This window comes from Pteronotus mesoamericanus, unplaced genomic scaffold (assembly GCF_021234165.1).
Source record: "Pteronotus mesoamericanus isolate MK-2021 breed Mesoamerican mustached bat unplaced genomic scaffold, CSHL_Meso_final contig_317, whole genome shotgun sequence".
Lineage (NCBI taxonomy): Eukaryota > Metazoa > Chordata > Mammalia > Chiroptera > Mormoopidae > Pteronotus > Pteronotus mesoamericanus.
In genome coordinates, this window is record NW_026555133.1 from 4,767,664 (window position 1) to 4,779,525 (window position 11,862).

Below are 11,862 nucleotides of genomic sequence, written 5' to 3' on the forward strand. Positions count from 1 at the left end.
TCTCCACTTTAAACAACCCTTCATTGGCTCCTATTTTATACTTATTTAATAAATATTTATACAGCACTTACTACATAGTAGTGACTGCTTTAATGTTTTACAGGTGTTCATTTACTCCTCACAACCACCTATGAGAATTTAAACAACCGGCCTTTATAAAGTTGACCCTGAAAAACAGGAGGGTTTAGGGCTGCTGACCGCCCCGACACACATTCAAAAATTCATGTGTAACCCCAAAACTTGACTACAGTTGTCCCTTGTCCCAGGGGACTGATTCCAGCACCCTCCAAGTCCCTAATATAAAATGGCATAGAAAAATGCCTACAGTTGTCCTTGGCACCTGAGGATTCCCAATGGCAGATGAGAAACCTAGAGATGGAGGGCTAACTATATAATGATTATTTATTGAGAAAAGCCCACACATTAGTGGACCCAAGAAGTTCAAATCCTTGTTGTTCAAGGGTCAATTTTATATTTTTATGTATTTACATATATACAGTAATATACCAGAGCTATCTAAGCAGCAGAAATGGAAGCTAAACCCAAGCATCTGGGCTCTTCCACAGTCAGGTCTCTAAATCACTACACTATGCTGTCTTCTCTCTACTTCCTAAAGCCCACATGCTTTAACACAATTTATAAACTCTTTGCCTGAATTTCAACTCTCATTTCTATTCAAGCCCCCACCTTGCTCACACTCCAGTAACACTGAGAACCTTGTATGCCTTTCCTCTCCCCACTTGGTGACTTCTACTGCTACCTGTCCCATCTGTAGCACCTTCTAGTACCTCAGGACAGCTCCTTCAACAGAGTGCACTGAATACATTCTAATGAAAGCATGAATTATAAAATTCCTCACAAGGTTAGTGAGCAGTAATAAACAAAAATGTTCTACTATTTATTACACTAGTGGACATACAAAACTCAAACATACCCTGGCCAGGTGGCTCAACTAATTGGAGCATCATCCTGTATACCAAAAAAGGCTGTGGGTTTGATTCCTGGTCAGGGCACATACCTAGGTTGGGGGTACAATCCCCAGTCAAGATGTGTGTGGGAGGCAACTCATCAATGTTTCTCTCTCACATCAATGTTTCTCTCTCTCAAATCAGTAACTATATCCTCAGGTGAAGACTTTCTAAAAATACAGCATTTAAAAAAAAATCCACACACATACCCCCCCCCCAAATGTTTTAGAACTCAAGTCTCCAATACACCTAACGATTATCCTGTACCTACACAAAAAACAATAAACTGTCCCCAAATTTGGTCCTCTCTCAACTCTTTCTTGTTCCTTCATAACAGCTACATCTATTTGACAGCCCAAGTAAACAAACAAAAAACGCACCTCAATTCCTCACTTTCTTCATTCCTTGTTTCCCTCACTTTCCATATCCCAACTATTTCCAAACTTTTTGGCACCAGGAACCAGTTTTGTGGAAGACAACTTTTCCACAGGCTGGAGGTTGGGGAATGACTTTATAGCCAGCCACCAGATGCAGCTTAATTGTCCCTTACCCCTCACTGCTAGGGTTTTGATATGAGTCTGCAAGCAACTGGTTCACTATAGTCTTTGCGCAGTCAAACCTCTCTGCTACTGATAATCTGTATTTGCAGCCACTCCCCTGCACTAGCATCACTGCCTCAACACCACCTCAAGATCATCAGGCGTTAGATTCTTATAAATAGCATGCAATCTAGACCCCTCACATGCGCAGTTCACAGTAGGGTTTGTGCCTCTATGAGAATCTAATGCCGCCACTGGTCTGACCTAAAGCAGAACTCAGGCAGTAATGCAAGCGATGGGCAGAAGCTGTAAATACAGATGAAGCTTCACTCACCACCACTCACTTCCTGCTGCGCAGGTCTGTGGTCTGGGAATTTGTGCACCACTGCCATATCCAACTGATTTACATAGCACTTCTTATCTACTAAGAAACTTTGAAGCCATTGCTGGTTTCAGATACCCATAATGGATACCAAAGGATAAAGAATCCTCAATACTAATTCTTAAAAAATATATTCAAAACTGCAGGAACTATATATGCATATTTATAAGTTTAAACTGTATGTTATCTTCTTTAAAGTCTTTAACAATAAAAAACATTTTTCAAAAGATTTTATTTATTTATTTTTAAAACAAGGGAAAAGGAGGGAGGAAGAGTGGGAGAGAAATACCCCTGTGAGAGAGAGGCACTGATTGGTGTGCCTCGCAGACAGCTGGACAGGTACTGAACCCGCAACCCAGGCATGTGCCCTGACCCGGAATTGAACCAGCGACCTTTGGCTTTGCCAGACTACGCCCAGCAAATGAACCACACTGGTCAGGGTCAATAAAAAACATTTACTGAAGGATTTATCAGACTTTTATCATTCAGTAGTAGTAACCACCCTATGAATTAGATACTGTCAACATTCTCTATTTACAGATAAGGAAACTGAGGCTTCTCCCCAAGGGACATAGCTAGTAAACTGTATAGTTAGGATTACAATTAAAATATTCATATGTGGTTTTAGTCAACAGCTTTGATTTTCTCTGATAATGGTAAATGTATGGCTTTTTCTCACCCTTAAACCTCCTTCTATCTTTGCCACAGACTAAAAGTGGATTAATCAACATTGTAAAAAAATCTTAATAAACATAAAACTGTGTATAATGCCTTCAAAAATCAAATTCCTTAAAAATTTTCTGATTGTTATTACTCTTTCACTCTTATCAAAAGACCATCTCTTAGAAAAATTTTAACAGCCTCACCTGTCAATAATTCTTGTCAACACTGAAGAGTCTTAGAGCAAGTAATCAAAATGTAAAGAGCAATTATAAAATGCAACTGTCGAGTTGTGTTAATTCACTTCTTACAGTTGAGAATTTTGTGGCCCTAATACAACTATATTACAAATGTGATGATGTTCCCTGGGACAACATAAAGTCTCTATAAAGGAAATATAAACACTTTCCCCTCCTTTACCTTAATTCCCAAGAGATCACAGAGGTTAGCTATTACAAAGAACTATAGAATAGCATATTTCCCTTCACATAACCCTGTACTCAATCAAATGCAACAACTATCTACTGATTAACACTACTTTTATTTAAATATTAATTTGATATTTAATTATTCTTACTACCTGTATACCACTGTATACATGCAACAAGTCTTTATTTATTACTACTGTAAAGCAATATTGGGCACTTTCTGGGCTCTTACTCAAATACCTAAGGCCTACTATTTATGCATGCAAAACAGTTAATACAAGACCGCATGTTTTAAAAATGTCAATTTAAATAATGCAGGCAGTAAATGCCACTGATTTTCACCATTTTAGAAATTAACAAAGAATAGTCATAAAAAGAGTCCACTCTGTTAAAAGAAAAAGTGTTTCATTGATCATACAAGGTAATACCCAAGTGGTTCAGTGCCTGTAATATTTACCTCCTTCTAGCTGCAAACCTAACATGTGAGCTTAAAGAAAAGAAATTCTGAGTTTCAGTGTTCTGATCCATAAAAATACGAACCTACCTCAAAAAGTAGTTGACAGGAAAAAAAAATGAAAATGAGTACCACATATATTTACAAAACTCTAGGGAAATGTTTATGACAATGTTAAATGACAACTTCAGAGGATACCTTTCCAGAAGTATCCTAGGCAAATGCACATACCAATCCTAACTAGGTTTCAATAAAGAGGCACTGTCTTTTAAAGAGAAAAACAATAAATCAAAATAATAAGCACTTAGGATGTTTATATCCAGTTAGTATAAAAACATTTCATCAATATCAACTATGGCTGTAACTGCCATGGCAAGTTTAAAAGATTATATACCTGCAGCAGACGCTAAACTAAGGTTCCATTTAAATGATTAGCCCAAAGTGTCATACTAAACCAGCAACAAGGCTAAAACAATGCAAAAAGCCTTCACTGCAGTTAACTATTAGGCTTATATAATACAGTATCTTTCTTCATGAAGAAACATTCTCAAAATATGTGTCCTTCAGTAATTAGGATTCACTCTACAACTAAGTATCTTCAGAAGAGTAGATTCTCTTTTTCTTCTCAGAACTTGTATACCATTAGTTTTATTTTAAATAGAGCAACTTTTTAAGTAAAAACAATTACAGCTGCAATGCAGACAACAGAACAGTGGCAAAGAATTTCCACTTCAAACTTAAGTATTTCTCTTTTTTCAATGTACATGAAGCAGGTTGCTTGTCATTATGAAATATTTTCACAACAAAGACATAGAGGCAGTAAAATAATCTTTTATAAGCACAGCAGGCATGACCAGCTCAGTTTAAAACCAAGTCTCAAGTCCCTTTGGCAAAAAAGTGCATGATTCATTGTTTTAGAACTCAATGGGAAGAATTGGAAAACTCAGTTTGTCCTAATATATGTTTTGCATTTGTTTTTTCAGACATCTCGATTCCACTATGGACAACTTCCAGTTTCCATGGCTTGCTTATTAATATAAGTTGTGAATAATATGAAACACATATAAGTAAAATGTAGTCATATATATTTGATATATACTCTTGCACTATGTTTTTGTATGTATGTAATTTAGTATATAGGAGAGAATCACATTGAAAAAAGTATAGACTATGAAACACAGATGTGCTAGCTAGAAAACCAAAAATTATGGTACTGGCTTTTCCATTCCAGAAACATATCCAAATCTATTATATACTATAGTTACTTTATCTGGAAAAAGATACCAAGTAATTTTACTAAAAAATCTATCCCAATCTCATTAAAAGTGTTATGAATACTGAATTATGAAGAATTTTAAAAATGGATCTCCAAATTAAGCAAAAGATTCTGCCACAACTATCAGTCACAAACATACAAAGATACACATTTGGAACTAAAGCTCTTCTAAGTCAAATTATTTGAAGCTCCTGATCAACTACTAATCTACTGGGGGAAAAAAAATCACTGCTCTTAATGCACTTTTATAGCTACAAATACTAGGATGGGGATATGTCAGACACACAACAGCCATTTGCCATTCCTAACCTTATTCATTCCTCACTACATGGAACCCTCCTACTTTCTAGTCACCTTAAAAATAACAGAAGCATAAAAATATAACACACACTGAGAATTATAAGGCTCGTCGAAATCACAGTTACCACATGAATTTAGCATTCTTTTGAAGATGTCTATTCGTATGAATATTTGATATAAAACATTAAAGTAACCTCTCCTCTCTTCTGGTAATACCTTACAAAAAGGACCCTTTCAAGGGACAACACAAGAGCCTTTAACACAAATTATCTTATCCTTTTTACTCACCTTTGAGATTCATTATTTTCTTAAAAACATCATAGCTTTACTGTTTTAATGCAAACTAAAGTGAAAGAGAATATCTGTAGTATTTTTATTAGATTTCTGCAATATTTCTATTATTTCTTGCCAAACATTCCTGGCATTCATTAATTTACACTTAGTTGACTAAAACAATAAAAAATATTAAGAAGGGCATGTGGTGTATGTGTACATATATACAGATACATATGGACAATAAGTGTCTGCTTTAGAACAGGGACATTGCTTTTTACCTCAATTATTCAATATCCACTTTGTAAAAAAGGTGGAAATTAAAAACATGAGATTTTAAGATATACTACAGAGAAATGCATTTGTAGTAGCACCAATTAGCACCCAATAACCTTACAAAACATAAGCTAGAGAAAAAATGCAGTGAAAGGGCAATCTAAACCTAGCATTTCATAGCTTCTGCTCTCTTACTCCACCCAGGCTCAGTGGCTGTTCATAGCATCCACAAATATTAGCCCATTTTTAAAAGGGGGTGGGGGGTAGCCAAAATAGGGCTAGCTCCATCAAAATCAATATACAGAGAAATATTGTGAAAAATTGGGTTCTAGTCTCTTATTTTTTCAAAATAAAAAAAAATTGTTTTAGGTCCTCCCCTTCTGAACAAACTAAACAATGATCATTTGTAACAGAACATGAAAAAATAAATCACTCTAAATACAAATTACTCTTCTGCTTTAATAAAAAGTGCAATTTGCAACTGCCAATTATTTTTGCAAAACTGTGTCCTGAAAGATGCCCATGAGATTAAAAGCTAGCTTTAGATCGAAATCAGAATTTAAGTAAAAGCTTTTTATATATTCAACATTATATCACTACCAACATATAAAAGCAGAAAATTTTCTTAAGAGAATGGACCCTCAGCAATCAAGCTCTGCTATAAAAATAAAAAATTTAAGCAAATACTACTGTGGCAAAAGGGGAGGGATGACATATGAAAGGCCCAAGCACCCTCCTCCGCCCTAGCCTCAAAATGAAAATCACACTAAACAATCCACTCCCCATCAAAAATAGAAAGTACCAAAAATAGCACAAATTTTTTGTTTAGCCTTTAAAATGTTACGAATCTCGAGGACTGTGTGTTTAAGTAGCGGCCGGAATAACAACAGTATTATCTTCATTCTCTCCAGATTGCCTCTTAAGGAAAGGGGGAGGGGGGACCTTGGCATGACATCGCCCATTGAGAACCACAAATCTGGTTCTTCTCTTCAAAAGCACAATTTCCCAACCAACGGGTTGATATAAATTGGACCCAAATACAAACAGATAATCTGCCCTCCTCCCAAGGAGTTTCTTGCCCAGTCACTGAAGAAAGACGGAATAACAAAGCCAAAGCACCTTGCTCTCTCTTATCTGATACTAAAAACCTCCTCCTCTCCACTCGAAGGCTTAGAAAGGTAGTTAAAATTTGCCCACCACCTCAAAAGCACTTCTCACCTGGGAGGCTAAGGAAGAAGGCACTGCGTTTCTTCAAAGAGTGGGGAGATTAGATGAAGGGGAATAGCTGAGGGCCTCGAAGCTCAGTGTTACAACGTCAAAAGACAACTCCCGCTTGAGAAGCCAGTGGCAGAAAAAAAAAATCCTGCCTCATTTGGTGGGTGGATGCTGCAGATGGTTCAGCGGGCCCGACCGCTCCTCTTAGAGGATGTGAAGGTTGGACCACCGCACAGGGAGGCCAGGGAAGAGGTTGGTCATCCTCCTCAGGTCAACCCCATCCTAAGGACAGGCGGGGGACGGAACTCCTGGAAGGCCTGTGGGTGCCGAGGCGACGCTAGGCTGGGCCCGGTCCCCGAACTGCCAACAGCGGGTAGGGTGGGGAAAGCTGAGCTCGCTTTCCGTGGCCGAGGAAAGGAGGGCCGAACCCTTTCTCCAAGATCAGAGAGCGACCTGCTCTCCACGCCCTTCCTACCGAGGAATACTTTTCTTGCTAAGTCACCGAGGGAGGAGGGCGATCCCTTCCCGGGGAGGGCCGCGGGTGGAGCTGCGGCGGCCTGGCACTCTCGAACCCGCGCCGGGAAGGACGGGAGTGAGGGCAGCGCCCTCAGCGGCCTGTTACCCCTCCTCTTGGGTGTCTCACTCAACGGCCGTCGCGGCCGCCATTTTGAGAGCGAGGAGAGAAGAAGAAGGAGGCGGCGGCAGGGGGAGGGGAGAATGGGAGGGAGGGGACCGGCGCAGCCACATCGTCAGGCCGCCAAGCTCGGCCCGCAGCCGCCCGAGCGCGGTGGAGAAGACGGAAAGAAGGGCGTAGACCCTTGTCGCCTTACCGGAGCGCTGCACAGCCGCCTCCGCAGGGCCTCTTCCGTCCTTCACTCCCATCCACCGGCGGGGGAGGGGGAGAGGGAGAGGGAAGGGAGGAAGGAGGGAGGGAGGGAAGGAGGGAGGGGGAGGATGGCGCGCTGGGCCCGGGCCCGGGGAGGGGGAGGGGAGGGGAGCGGACGGGCTCCTCAGCCGTTCCGGGGCTCGAACCCAAGCCCGACGCTCGCGGTTTCTCTCGCTCGCGCCCGGGCGCTCCCCTCCTTCTCCTCCTCGATTCCCAGACTCAGGGGTTGCTGCTCGTTCGCTAGCTCACTCGCTATCTCGGCCGCCAGACTCCGCCGTCGCCCCGCCGCTCCAGCTCCGTCTGTCACAGGAGCTGCCCCAACGCCCTGACGTCACCGCGCCGCCGCCGCCGCCCCAGACCCGTCGGGAAGAGGGAGGGGAGAGGGCCGAGAGCGGAGGAGGGGCTACAGCGCATGCGCCAGCCTGGGCCCGGCTCTGAGCCGCGCTGTTTTCCGCTTAGCGGGCGAGTGGCCGGCTGGTGCGGCTTGGCGGTACCCAAGCGCGGGTGAGCGAGTTTGCGCACTAGGCGCTTCTTCTGGCGCCCCGCACGCCTCGGTAACCTTGGAAATTGTCTCTTGGTTCCCGTTTCGTATACCCTCCTCTGACTGTTCTGGCCCCTCACTAACTCAGCTCTTTTCACCTACCCGCCCATCTCTTGCCCACAAACGACGCTATCCCGCTTCCCCAGCCAACAGTGGGAGCCGTAGGCATCCTTGGATTCCGAGGCCCCGATAGGCTTCAGAATAAAGCCGAGCCTGGGCCAAGCTGTCGATTCCTCCACCTTCAGCCTTCGGGTTTATTACCCACTTTGGGGGCAGGAGTTGGAAGTAGGTAGGGTTCACTTAGGGAGAAGAGATGTTGAGGTTAAAAGTCTGATGGCACGCGCAATTGTTTTCACTTTTAATACAGATTTTTAATTGGGAGGATTCGCTTGTAGATGTGATTCAGCTATTCATTTTCTTAGTGTCTCACACACACACAATTTAGATGTGATTCAGCTATTCATTTTCTTAGTCACACACACACGCGCACACACACACACACACTCACTCACTCACTCACTCCTGAGACTCTTGAAGTCTAAAAATTGAAGCCCGAAGAAAGATCTGTAACTTTACCCCTATAAGGCGCGCGCGCGCGCGTGCGTGTGTGTGTGTGTGTGTGTGTGTGTGTGTGTGTAGCTAAATTAGGGGTTGAAATACTGATGACAACTCTGGGGGATATGTAGTCAATTTATTCACGCAGAGACATTTTATTAAAAAGAGGCCATATTGGAGGTCCTGAATCATTCAATATGGGATGTTCTTTTAATAACAAGTATCTAGTGTGAATATTTCATCATTAACTTGCATTGTCCCAGGGAACTTCCTGAAACATAAGTTTAGGGTTATGCCCATTTATTTTATTACTTCCCTTTAGGTAACTACATACACTGCCTTTAAGAAGCAGCTCAGTTAATGAAAGACATAACGGCTACGAATCCTGGATCAGCCACTTAACCAGAAATAGGACCTTGGCTAAATTACTCTTTCTGGCCTGGGCTTCTCTATAAAATAGACTTAATAAATAACTAATTTGTAAGGCTTTTGCAAGAATTAGAGAGAGGATGTTGTACATGTATATTGTCTTAGTGGAGAATCATAGATAATTCCTGTAGCTATTACCGGTAGCACCAAACCAAGTTTCCTTTTATCATGAAAGGTTGTCTCTATCCCTGGAGGGGTTCAAAAGGAACGAGCGAATTGTCTGGAAAGTTTGGGTTTTCTCCTTAATTAAGGCAGAGAAGGCAATCAAATGGTTTCTGGAAGGCCTTTTCCAGCTTTATAGTTATGGAATTCTCTAGTTAGCTGATGACAAGATGAGGCATAGAGGCTTGGTCTATGCTACGTCCAGCAGCAGTCAATAATCATGAAATAAATTAACATCTCTTGTTCTAAAACTCTACCTTCATTTCATTTCTTCCTTTTAAAATATTTATTATTGCCTGATATCACACTGTTTAATATTTAATCAGCTGAGTAAATCAGTTCTTTATTTTTTAAATGTCCAGGAAGAAATCAGAATCACGTTGATAAACACTGATTTAATAGAAATAGTAACGCTAACCCCTCTAAACCTTGAGCTCATAGACTCATGTATTTAGAATATTTTAAAATCTTGTTATTATGTAATTATGTACTAAATTGAGAGCAGTTTGTATTTCTATAGCAATCCTTAAAAAAAAAAAACCAATAAAGTCACTTGGGAGGAATGTATAAAAACGTTCTTCCTCAATAGTAATTTTTCTAAGCAGAAATGAAATTGTTACGTGTTTAACTTGATATGGAGCAGTTCTGGTTCTGTGCAGTTTCTTTTCAGTTGCTAAAGCGATAAATCCATCTTAATAAACACTTGTCTATTGAGAACAGAAAATTAGGATATCAATCATAATTCATAAGGACTTAACACGGAAACTACAACATCCATCCAGGAAACATTTAATAATGAATATTTTGGATGATGTTTTTTAAAAAATTTAAGTATAAACATCCATTTTACTTAAAACAATCTAACAAGCTTCCCATTCATTTGAATTGCAAATCTTTATTTTTCCAGCAGATATTTTCAAAATGGAAACATTTGTTTCAATTGCTCTAGTAAATTAGTGTTAGTTTCAACAATTCTGCAAATAAGCTGATTGGAAGAAACACTCCAAAAATACTGCTATTGGGGAGAGGACAAAATGTTTTCTAAAAGTACCGCCAGAGCAAAAATCTCTTTACAATGAGCACAAATGTTAAAATATTATTTTGGGAATTAAACTGTCCTCTGTTTATAGACAAACACATTGCTGTGTGTATATATTTGATAGAAAGCCATTAGCAAATGGTGAGAAGGTAGCTTTCAGCGCTCTAAGTTACATGTATCATTTGAAAGAGAACCATGACCCAACTGGTAAAAGACTCGCTCCAGGAGATTATAGCTCACTAATTTGTGTACCTGCATTTCTCCAAAGCATGGACATGTCAATGAGGGCAAGTCCAACTAAACCAGTCATTCTTCATCTCAGCTTCATGACATCCTCATGTGTCATAAACATTGGGAAGCCATAGAAACAAATTAAAGGCTATTAAAAGAATTGAAACTCAGCTGGACATAGAAGTATTTAAACCAGCACTTTATAATCTAAAATCTTTAAAATATATACAGAAAAATAATTTTAAAGTGCTAACTTAAACAATACAAAAAGATGTATCAAATTCATTCTGGGTTTCACCACAGTAGAGCAGGTGAAGGAGTAAAACAAAACTTTTTCCCTTTTGTGCCTTTGCAGTTAGTAGAGTAAAAAATTAATTCTCAGACAACTTATAGAAGGTTTTATGAAGGAGGTGATTTAAAGCAGACCTTTAAAAATTGCTAGAGTTTTAATTAATTCATTCAAGAAATATTTATTAAATGCCTTCTATCTACCAGACCCTGTGCTAGGTGCTGAGTATACGCAATGAACAAAACACGTAGAATCCTTGAGCTCATGGAGTTTATATTCTGGCAGAAAATAGGCAGAAAAAGATGACAAAGCTGTAAAGGCAATAAACAGTAATGAGGTGGAAAAAAACAGGTGGGACTGCCTTAGTGAGTGCAGTAAGAGAAGATATTTCTGAGGAATGAGTGACGTGACATTTAAACTGAGACTTAAGTAGCCAAGGGATTCCAGATTAAGGAACAAGTACAGAGGCAGGAAATGAGAAAATGTCCAGGCAGATGGAGTGAAATGATGGTAAGGAAGAAGGCATCTTGACCACACTGGCCTAGGTCAAGGCCTATTCTATTATTCATATTCTATTTCCTGAAAAACCAACAGAGAATAAAGTAGCAGGAGACAAGATCAGAGACACAGGTAAGAATCAGAAAATGCAGGGCCTTGAGAATGTAGTAGGAAGTTTGGATTTCATTTTTGTAGTTGTGGATAAAGGTAAGGACAAAAAAAAAGAAAAAGCACATTTTGACCCCTGCCTTTTGATCTTAAGGACTTTTAACAGATAACAATTCTATTATTTTACCTTTTTAATATGGAAAATTTCAAATATATACAAAAGTAGACAGAATGATATAATAAAATCTCATATACCCAGCATCAGTTTTCATAATTATAAACTCATGGCTAATCTTGTTTTACCTATATGCCCACTCATTTCCCCCTCCTTATTTTGGTGTAAAGGGATGATG

The 11,862-nt window shown here is 39.9% G+C and overlaps 1 protein-coding gene across 1 annotated transcript in view; it reads right to left on the reverse strand.

The window, feature by feature from the left end:
• PAFAH1B1 (platelet activating factor acetylhydrolase 1b regulatory subunit 1) overlaps window positions 1-7,984 on the reverse strand; it is a 67,825-nt gene extending 59,841 nt beyond the window's left edge. Inside the window, exon 1 of the mRNA XM_054575893.1 lies at window positions 7,602-7,984. The gene's annotated coding sequence lies outside the window, so the exon portion shown is untranslated. The remainder of the gene's footprint in view (window positions 1-7,601) is intronic.
• Between the last annotated feature and the right edge of the window lie 3,878 nt (window positions 7,985-11,862).